The sequence below is a fragment of the Trichosurus vulpecula genome, chromosome 2 (assembly GCF_011100635.1).
Source record: "Trichosurus vulpecula isolate mTriVul1 chromosome 2, mTriVul1.pri, whole genome shotgun sequence".
In the NCBI taxonomy this organism is placed as follows: Eukaryota; Metazoa; Chordata; class Mammalia; order Diprotodontia; family Phalangeridae; genus Trichosurus; species Trichosurus vulpecula.
The window spans coordinates 447366169-447377468 of record NC_050574.1 but is presented as its reverse complement, the minus strand read 5'-3'; the positions used below and the strand labels follow the sequence as shown (position 1 = coordinate 447377468).

The window sequence follows — 11300 nt, the reverse complement described above, 5'->3', positions numbered from 1 at the left end:
TATGAATGGCTTTTCAAAATTTTCTTCTCTTCTCTCTTTATGTTTCCACCTCTTTATTTTTATTCAACACCCCTCAATTGAACTCAAGGCTACTACTACCCCTCCCTATAGTTCCATCGCCCCCAGAGGGTGGTATCACCCACTTTGGCAACCTATGGTAGACAATCAATTTCCTTTAATGATTACTTGAGTCTTCTTCCAATTCCTTTATTTCTGGACAAAAATTTCAGGACACTGAACAGGTTTTGATAAATTTGTTTTTGCAGATGTTATATCCATTGATTCACTTTGCCGTTTATGTACTCCTTATTTTATTCAAACTATCAGAGTTTCCATATTTCAGGAATAACAAAATTCATTGGTGGGTTTTCCAGTCACCAGTGCAGATTATGACCCCTTGATGTCTTAGTAGTTAGTCCTAATGTGATATTTTGTGTGAAAAATTCATTGACCTAGGCTGAACTTTCATGGAGCTGTTTAACCTTGGAACTAGGCTGCTCCACATTTAGCAGTTGTGCCATCCATCAACAGACCTATACTCAAAGCTTTTAATGCTTGGTAAGACCTGCAAAAGCTTGTGCTCTGTCAGCATAGCAGCTTTTGTGAACCCACAGGTACCTTGACAGCATAAATAGGCATCAGAATAAGAAGTCGGTAGTTGAAAATAAGCAATATTTTTTGTATGATACTTCAAGTCTTGTCTGTGTCACTCATATCTATATTGCAACATATAGGTGTGTCTATGTGTGTATGTGCATATATGTATATATAGATGCATATATATAATATATATAAACACAATGTGTGTATACACATACAAGCATGCTCATGTATATTTATATATATATAATAGTACATATGAGTATATAGATATCTAAATGTTTATCCATATATCTGTATCTACATTTAGATGGATAGATAGATAAATAGACCTATTTATATGCAAAGCCTGCAAAAGTCCAGATAGTTCCTAATTAAAATTAGAGAATCATTTTAAACAATTCAAAGTTATTGTGCATATTGCCCTGACTTTTAAGTAAGCATAATTCTTACCACCTCAAATAGAAAGTAGGTTTTCTATTTTTCACTCAGTTAAAAAATATTAAAACAATGTTCTCCAAACCTGGACATCTTGACTACACCTTTTATATTTTCAGCCAGACATTTCATCTGGGAGGTTGAAAGCTTATAAAACATTATGAATGAATGATTTATGCTCTCATTGAGTAGAAATATTCATCACAGCTTTAGAAATACTGATATATAATAACATGTATTGCACTAAAATGTGAACATTGTATATATATAATATATATTTATATATATGTACATATATACATACATACACACACATGCACAAATGACTTCTTTAAAATGTATTGAAATAATTGTTGGTGTTGAATGAATGAAAGAAGAAAAAGAATGAATGGATGTTTTAAAAGCAACTATTAAATCCTACTTATGTACAAAGCACTATACTAATCCCTAGGAATGAAAAAGAAATTAATTCAGTCCCTGCTCTCAAGGAACTCATATTCTAAATATGAAAGACAAAGCAAATAGAGTTTCAGCTGAAAGTCAAATGGATAGGCCCAATATTCCTTAGCATGCAGTGGCAAAGAAGGTGATAATTTATCCTCTTTAATAATGTTTTCATTGGCAAAGAACAAAACTACTTCTGACTTTGAATTATTTCATAGTGCCAATGATTTTTATGGAGATAACTTTCTTTTTCAAGTCCTCAATATTTATGGCTGTTGAGGGGACAGTGGTTGTAGTGCCTCAAGAGGCAGTTGCCAGGTCATATCTCCAAATGGATGCTTACTTGGATGATATGTGGGGTAGGGGGAGGCAGAGGGGTTCGATGAGGAATGGTGGTAGTGAGATTGTGGACTTGGAAAGCACTGCTTTTCTCAGGATTCTTGGAATTTTAGCTGGTGGTTTGTAGAGATGGTATGTCTTTTCTCCACAGTTATTTCCCTTTGATGATATCTGAGAGACTGACTTGCAAGTAAGAATGATGATAAAAACAACTAAAATTCCCATGACTCTTTACCTCTAGGTACTGGGATATTGCCACCAGATCATGAAGGGAAAAGGTGGGAGTGATTCATCTGTCATATGCCACTTCCTGTATTTCCTTCATTATTCTTGGTTGGCCTGCTCTATCTATTGGTCAAAATGGCTTCTGCCAGCTCTCATCACCTCATTAGAGCCAGTTGTTAAATTTTCAGTATGAACATTTGATTTTCAGAAATCTACCAATGCTAAAAATCAGGGCTTTATTGATTTTTATGTTATGAATTTGAGAAAGTGATAGAGAAAAGCTTAATAATGCAGATTAGATTTAAAAGTGTGTCATGGATTTCTGCAGAGCCAGTTGTAAATATTTACCAGCACTCCCCTGCCTCAGATGGTTCTTTGTACCATGGCTAGAGACATAACCATTCGAAAATGGACAAATTTATCTATAAATGAAGAGGTGACTGCATATGGGAACATGTAAGGGAAAATTGTAAAATCAATAAACACCACAATATTCACTATAACCCTTCAGTCAGTACATTGATGGAAAATTCTAAATTTCCATATTATGAGATGAAAGTGGGAAGTTCTTTTACACACGAATTGTGTTAATCTGGCCTCTTCAGTATAACATAGGCCCTTGGGAGGATTGAACTAATGGCAGTAACTAAAGAGGTGTTTCATTATCTTTTAGGCATGTAATCCTAGTGGACCAAGAGGAGGGAAAATGCTTTCTTTGTCACTATATTTTCTGTGGCTCCTGGCTTAGCTACACTACTGATTTATTTAGTCATATCCTCTACTGACTCCTGACTTTCTCCCAGCCTCATTTTGTAATTCTCCTTTCCGTTCCTTTTTTCCTGATTTTTTATCCTTCATTTTAATTTGTTTCATCTCTATATCTTTTCTGATTTTAATTTTCTAGTTTTTCGTAGTTCATATTTCTAATGTTCATTTATGTGTTTTTCTCCCCACTAGATCCCTTTAGAACTGACACTATGTCATAATTAAATCTTGTCATTGACCTAATCTTTAGCAATGTTCTTTTCATGAAGTATATGCTTAATAAATGTTACATTATATTGCAGTGTTGCATTTTCTCAACATAGTACCCAAGTCTCTTCTTCCTCTAAATCCCAACTTCAAAAGAAGGGGAAATGAAGGGAATAAGCATTTATAAAGCATCTCCTATGTGCCAGGCACTGTGACAAGTGCTTTGCGAATATGATCTTATTTGATTTTCACAATAACCCTATGAAACAGGTACTGTTATCCCCAATTTACAGTGAAGGAAATTGATTCAAACAGAAGTAAAGTGCTTTGCCCACGATCAACTAGTTTATAAGTATTTGACACCTCACTTGAACTGACACCTTCCTGATTACTTCAGGGTTGGCACCCTATCCATCGCACCACCTAGTGGCCAGTTTTTGCAAAACAACCAAAAATCCAAATGAAATCATTGAAAATGCTATTTAAAGAGAAATACCGTATCATAAATAGATGAATGAAAAGCAGTTATTAAACACTTGATACATTTACTACATATAGTATGGTGATAGAGAGTAGATTGAAATAACCCACCCAGAAACAATACCAGATGGAATATAATTCTGATTTGTTTCTCTAAAGCTAGAGGAAGGACAACAGGAGGTTTAGGGGATAAAGAGAATCATGTCTGTACCTTTCCTGAAGCTATAGTCTAGAAATGACAATCACTAATCAACGTAGAAGCGATTAGGTAGTAAAATGAAGGGTTGTCTGGTGCTAATTGAGATAGTGATCATCATATGAACACTACTCTGAGAATGTAATTTCTTTGTAGCCCAAAGTAGTATAAAAAAGTGGGGATGATAGAAGGGAGGGCAGATAGGGGGAGAAGGTAATCAAAAGCAAACACTTTCAAAAAGGTCAAGGGAGAAAACTGAATAAAGGGGGATAGGTCAGGAAGGAGCAAAACATAGTCTTTCACAACATGAGTATTGTAGAAGGGTTTTACATAATGATACACATGTGGCCTATGTCGAATTGCTAACCATCTTAGGGAGGGTGAGTGGGGAGGGAAGAGGGGAGAGAATTTGTAATTCAAACTTTTAAAAGCAGATTTTCAAAATAAAAGGTTTTGCATGCAACTAGGAAATGAGATGTACAGGCAATGGGGCACAGATATCTATCTTGCCCTACAATAAAGTAAGGGAAAAGGGGATGGGAGAAGTGGGGTGACAGAAGGGAAGGCTGACTGGGGAATGGGGCAATCAGAATATTTGCCATCTTGGAGTCACGGGAGGGTAGAAATGGGGAGAAAATTTGTAATTCAAACTCTTGTGGAAATCAATGCTGAAAACTAAAAATATTAAATAAATAAATAATGAAAATCCCACTTTTCAAAAAAAATGATGTTCTAAAGCATTCTGACCATAGTTGATTTCAATCAACTATGTTTTATTATTCTGTGAACTTCTTAAATTAAACTGTAGATCTTCTAAAAAAATAACAAGCCATGAAGAATTTGGAGATGTATTCTCATCTAAGATGTTCATTACTCTCATGGATGATGTTAAATAGAATGATCGATTGTCTTCTACAGCCCAACCATTGCCTTTATCTTTGAGTAGTTCACCATTTGACAGTCTTTCCAAATCTCATTTTCCTCATATGTAAACACAAGCATTAGACTAGCACATATGTAAGATCTCGTCAGGATTTCTTTTTTATTTTTTTATTTGCTTAGGATTTGAATTAAATGTTGATTAATTTTAAACTCTAAATCAAGCAAATGGTATTTAAATGCTATATCAGTTCACTGATGAGTAATTTTTGGTGGCTTTCATATGTTCCAAAATGAACCTAAAATCCTATTTCAAATGCATATTTGATTTAGTAATATTCTTTCCCTACATTACACCCCCAGTTTCCCATTCTTTGCTTCCTCCTTCACATTTTCTATCACTTAACATATGTATCCTTGGAGATAGTATTTTAAGATTTAGACTTATGCAAGTCTCTGCTTTCTACCAATTCGAATAACGTGGAAAGAAAAGGTGAAACCGTCCAATAGGAATTTGAAAGAATAAGTCTATTTTCTTCCCATTTTAAATAGTGGACAAGTGGACTATGCAAAACTCACACACACACACACACACACACACGCACACACGCACGCACACACACACGCACACACACACACAAATTGCCTTAATATCTGAGAGAGATCATTATATGTAAAACAATTTAAAGTTAAAGCTTTTTCAGGCAGGATAAATATTTTTGCTTCTGAGTTAGGGAATAAAAAGTTATAAGATATGGTAAAGAAAAACAGAAGTATTTTTCTCAATGTAGCAAGTAGAGATTTTTGTTCTTGTTATTATTCAATCAATTTTCAGTCCTGTCCAACTCTTCATGACCTAATTTGGGGTGTTCTTGGCAAAGATATTAGAATAGTTTGCCATTTTCTTTTCTAGTTCATTTTACAGATGAGGAAACTAAGGTTTAGTAACTGCCCAAGGTCACACAGTTAGTAAGTGTCTGAGGCCAGATTTGAATTCAGAAAGTTGAGTCTTCCTGACCCTAGGCATGGCATTCTATCCAATGTGCTACCTAGCTGTCCAGTTAAAGACTAAATAGATCCTTGATAGAAGAGAGGATATTATGAAACACAAACCTCTTTACTCTGCTTCCATATTATTATAAAATATTATGTTAAGCCTTGAGTTGGCCATGGAGTTTTAAAGAAAGAATTAAAAAAAAATTAAGAAAGGAATAACTGGTCTCTTTAGTCCAATCTAATAGAAATGGTTAAAAAAGTAAATGACTTTTTAACTTCACTGATGCTTCATTCTATAACCATATTTTAAAACTCTATTACCCAAAGTCTGACCAATTTAATAATAGATTAAGGCACATACTATTTCTTAAGGTTTTCCAAGCAAACAGAAACTTATTTATCTACCACATATATAGAATATCCAGGATATGTATATAAAGATTAAATATGATGGTCATTTTGGGCCTCACTAATCTACATGGCAGGAAATGATTAGCATAAGCTGCAGCAGCTTCTAAGTTCTGAGAATTTGCATTTTGAAGATGGTCCATTCCCTATTCTTGCTCAAGCCCACTTTGAAGCCCAAGGGGAGAAAATCAGAATTATGTGTAGCACCATAAAGCCTTTAAATTAGATGGGGAATAGAGATCATCTAGTCTAACCCCTACATGAACAGTAGTATCTTCATCCTATTCCCTAACAAACGGTCATATAGTCAGCACCTGTATTTATTCAATAGCATTATATATATAGATAGACACATATTTACATATATATATGTACATATATATAAACACATATAGGTATATGTGCATATACACATAGTTAGATGTACATATAGATGTAACAGGTGCTGGAACATTAAACTTCTTTTGCTGGAACATTAAACTTTTTCAGGATATGGTGTAAAGTTCATTCTAATATTTCCAATTTCTATTATCAATAGATTATTTGAGTTGGTCAGACTGATGTAGATATTTTAGTTTGTTTGTATTGTTTTGTTTTCCCCTCCTATCTTTAACCTTCATTCTAATTCAATATTAATTTTGAATTTTATCCCCACTAGTTAATGACCCTGACTGCAAATTGTTGATTCAAAAATGACTTTTATATAGCCAAACTCTAATAATCTGTCCATTGAGAACCAATTTCCCTTCTTTTTGTGATATCAATTTTTATTTCAACCACCTTCTGAATCTTTTAAGAACTCTTAATATGCAGATATAAAATGTATGATTAGTATCCAAACCTTTGACATCTTTCATTTCTTAAACCTGAATTATGTAGTGGGTGTGACTGTGAAGAAGTTTCCTGCAATTTTATTTTTCATACAGTTTCTGAAGAAAAGAACACTAGAAATGGGGAGACACTGCCAGGACCACATTTTCCAGAAGGCAAAATGACGAGATCCAAAGAGGCAGCATGGCCAGACATTTATTCTCAATGGCGGAGAATATTTTGGAAGAATAATGGTTTCCAGTACAGAGCCTCCATATAAGTGGGAGTAATTAGAGATGGAGAGGTGATTGTGAACTTCACTAGTAAGAGCTCGGAAGGCAAACCACATGGAGCAGTACTGCTATGGTGTCTTTCACACAGAAGAATCAGCAGTGTCCTGGTGACCAGAACTGAGGTAGGTGATCTTCAGTCTGCCCGCAGGCATCAAATATTGCCCAACCTGACTCAGTAAATTAAGATCATGTCTCTACATGTGGAAAGGAGTTCAGAGGCTAACTAGTTCAAACTGCTTTTATATAAGGAAAATAGGATCCATGAAGGTAAAGATCAAAATTATATAAGTCATCAGATCAGAAGCAACTGTGCTCCTCCCTATGCTGTGATGATTAGAGAAAGAATTACATCGTAATCACCCTAGAGGCTGTAGGAAAGACAATGAAAGATTTTGCCACTTGATTTCCTCTAGCTATTTCCATTTCTTTTATATCATAATTAAATAGTTGGCCATTAATGTATTCTCTTGTGCGGTAAGACAGCTTTGTATTGTGGGAGTGTGAACCAAGATTTGCATAAGCTGTTATTTAAAAAAAAAACCACATTGAATTTGGGGAAAGCAGAAAGGAATTCCAAAGACAGATTTCTCAGAGATTTCTCCAGTCAAATCATTACACGTATATATCAATTTACTTTTCACCCTTGTTCCTCATTTTCAGCTTTACATTGAAGTAACTGAGTGGTAGTGAATATATTAGCATTGTTTTTAGAGTTTTTATAAAACTACTCCATTTCTTCATCCTCTGTAAAATGTATGGATGCATACATTGCAATTATTTTCAAGGTATTCTTTTTTTCTAAATAAGTGGACATCAATGAAAGATGACCAAATATCCCATGAAATTCAATTTCTTTTTGCCCTTGGGCAACTGCCATTACATTTTCTTTTTATCTATTGAGGGTGAAACTTTAAATCATTCTTCCACTCACCTTTAGCTTCCTTTTATTTTCTGGTTTCATTTTTAGTAAAATTGATATGACTCGTTTTCTTTCTGGGTTCTGGCTTCTGGGCTTTGGCTGCCTCGGGGAGCTACCATGGTGTCTCTTGCCGGCTGGGGGTGCCCGGGAAGGGCGCGGCTCGTGCTTTGCCTAGCGGGGCTAGCACTCTCCCCCTACGCACTGCACGTGAAGGCGAAGCGCGCCGGGAGCTCGTAGTACCGCGCCTATTGCGACGTGGGCGAGTCCATCAGCTGCTCTCGCGTGTTTTCCTCCCCATGGAGTAAGGGCTTTGGGCTGGTGGAACCCCTCCTGGGTCCTGACAGCATCCTGAACCAGTCCAACAGCATCTTCGGGCTTATCTTCTATAGCCAGCAGCTCCTTCTGGGCTGCTGCAGTGCTCCGTGGGCTTCCTCAGTCCTGATGGTCAGCTCCGTGCTTTCTCTTTTGGGTTCAGTTTACCTAGCCTGGATCTTGCTTTTTGTGCTGTATGACTTCTGCCTGGTTTGTGTCACCACCTATGCCATCAATTTGGGCCTGGCCATACTCAACTACCGGAAGGCAGTGGGGCCCTTGGGACTACAGGACCAAAATAAAAAGAGACACTGACTTCACTGACCCTGGGGGGGATCCACAAGCCCTAATTGAACTCTGATCTCACTCAGGAGCCCTCACCATCAGCTACTAGAGTTTGGGTGAAGACTAAAGGATAATGGCAGGACCCCTGCTCACAATTTTGACTGTATTCCATTAGTTTTCTGTCCCTTGACCTCTTCCCTTTAAATATCTACCATATCTCCTCTTGCCTCCCACATACAAAGACCTCTGTTCCCCCTTTCTCCCCCAAATGGAAGAGTTGCTTCCAGGATGCCTAGGCAGGCCCCTACTCTTCAGTATTAGTTGTCTCTGGAGTCACCTGCTGATTCCACCTTTTTCCCCTAGACTACCACCTCTAGGAGAAGCTGGGATAAAAATTGCTTATCTCTTATGGATGGGGGCAACCTAATCAATGCTATTCAATAAAGAAAATGAGAAAGGCAAAAAAAAAATTGATATGATTCAGTTCCTGTAGTAATCTATTCACCCTTTAGTTTTTGAACAAAGATCTCACATTTATTGTATCAACATTTAAATTCCTCTTAATAGAAAGTCTGAAAACAGTGAGATTCTTAGCAACTTCTTCCCAGCCATTTCCTTCTGCTACTCTTAAACTACATTTACAAAATTAAAAGAGCACTGCAGGGATGAGGCACATGTTGTGTATTTTTCTCAATGGACAAGAAATTTATCACTGAGTGACCAAATTGTTAGTAATTAGCTTCTTTATACTTAGCTGGGTTGATCCTTAGAATGCAGAAATGGAATGTTGTCAGATCTGTATTTGAAAACTTTTTAGTGCAATTGAACCTGGACTAATTTGATAAAACCTTGGAGAACTCATGATTATGGCAACGTGATGTATTTAAAGAAAACTTTCAAAAATCATAAGAAGCTAGTTGAAACTATAGCTTCAGTAAGGTATTGGGGCACACAATACCTCTATAGGAATCATTGATATTAAATACTATTCTATTTTTTAAAGTTAACCTCCCTCCCCAAAAAGAAAAGAAAGCAGAAAGTATTGGTGATAAAGAGAAAGTGTTTTAACTACTGAATACATAAGGCCTATGGTATATATGTGTGCAAGTATGTAATGTATATCTATATATGCATACTCTAAGGATGTTCTAGCAGGTTCTGAAACCTTTCAGCATTGTGGAGATAGATACATGTGTTGAAGTAGAAACTAGTGGCCAGAGCACAAAAAAAGAGGGTCAGAAACAAATAGGACCTAAATGCTACATAAATCAATGTGTGAAATTGTGGGGTCAGGCTACAGCACAGAGTATGGAATCAGGCTCTGAGGCTAGAGATAGATTTAAATAGAAAGCAATAACAAATACAATAAAGAAATAAATATCACGTGTCAAGAGATAAGCAAGAAGTGAACCCAGAATAGAGTTACTTCATAAGTATAAAGAGAGCCTTGAGGAAAATTACAGAAACTAAAAGAGTACCTGGAACTAAATAAACAAATGAATATATACATACATAAACACAAAAAATAAATGAACAAACTTAATAATTAATAAGAAAGCAGCTAAGAAAAAAGATTGACAACCTTATTCAAGTAGCAGACTCCCTGAAAATTAGAATGTGCTGCCCCCCAAAATATACAGTTGAGAGCAGCTAGCTGGGACAGTGGGTGGAGTGGTCACCCAGAAGACAGAAAGGCACATCTTCCTGGGTTCAAATCTGGCTTCAGACACTCACTAGCTGTATAATACTGGGAAAGTCATTTAACCTTGTTTGCTTTAGTTCCTCATATATAAAATGATCTGGAAAAGAAAATTGCAAGCCATTCCAGTATCTTTGCCAAGAAAGCCTCAAAATGGGGTCATGAAGCATTTTAAAAATTTGTTTATTTTTACTATGTGTTTGTGTTTTCTTTCACAACATGGCTAATAGGAAAACATGTTTTACATGACCTCTCATATATAATCAAAATCAAATCCTTTGCATTCTCATGGGGGTGAGGGGTGTCAGGAAGGAGAGAGGGAATATGGAACTCAAAGTTTTTTTAAAAAGATTATTTTTATTTATAATTGGGAACTATTTAGCAAAATAAAAGTAATTTTAAAAACAAAAGGTTTCTCTTTCTTTCTCTTATACACATGAACTTGGTACAAAAATATATTAAACTGAATAGGCAAACAGACTGAGGCATAAACAGGGGAGTGGGTGGTTCAGAAGGGAAGACATACAGGAAGACAAAAGTCACTACAAAACAAATTTCAACTTTGGGATACACTATTCAGGGAGGAAAAAAAGGAAAAATAAAGAAACAAAAAATGTGTTAAAACCTGTGATCATGATTTAGGAAAGCTGAAGAAAAGAAGGATGAAAAGCATATTAATGGAAATAAAGCATATTAATTTATAGATTACTAGTTTTGATCACATTCCTTTTCTTTCATAGTCTTCTTTGTTAAAAGAGATGGTGTGTGGCAAAAAGAAGGAAAATAATAAAATTGCATGATGGATAGAAATACTGAATTAAGATTCATAACAATGAATGTAATTGGAATGAAGTCATCTATAAAATAAAAGAGGATAACAGAATTTATTAAGGAAGTAGAAAATAAAAAGCTGTTTACAACAAAAAATATTTGGAATGTAAAGTCTCACACAGTCAAAATTCGAACCTGGAAAGATCAGAAACTATATTTGTCAAGCTATAATAC

At 35.7% G+C, this 11300-nt stretch overlaps 1 pseudogene; it reads left to right on the top strand.

The window, feature by feature from the left end:
* The first annotated feature begins 8116 nt into the window (after positions 1–8116).
* LOC118839078 lies at positions 8117–8685 on the top strand (annotated as a pseudogene).
* The last annotated feature ends 2615 nt before the right edge of the window (positions 8686–11300 follow it).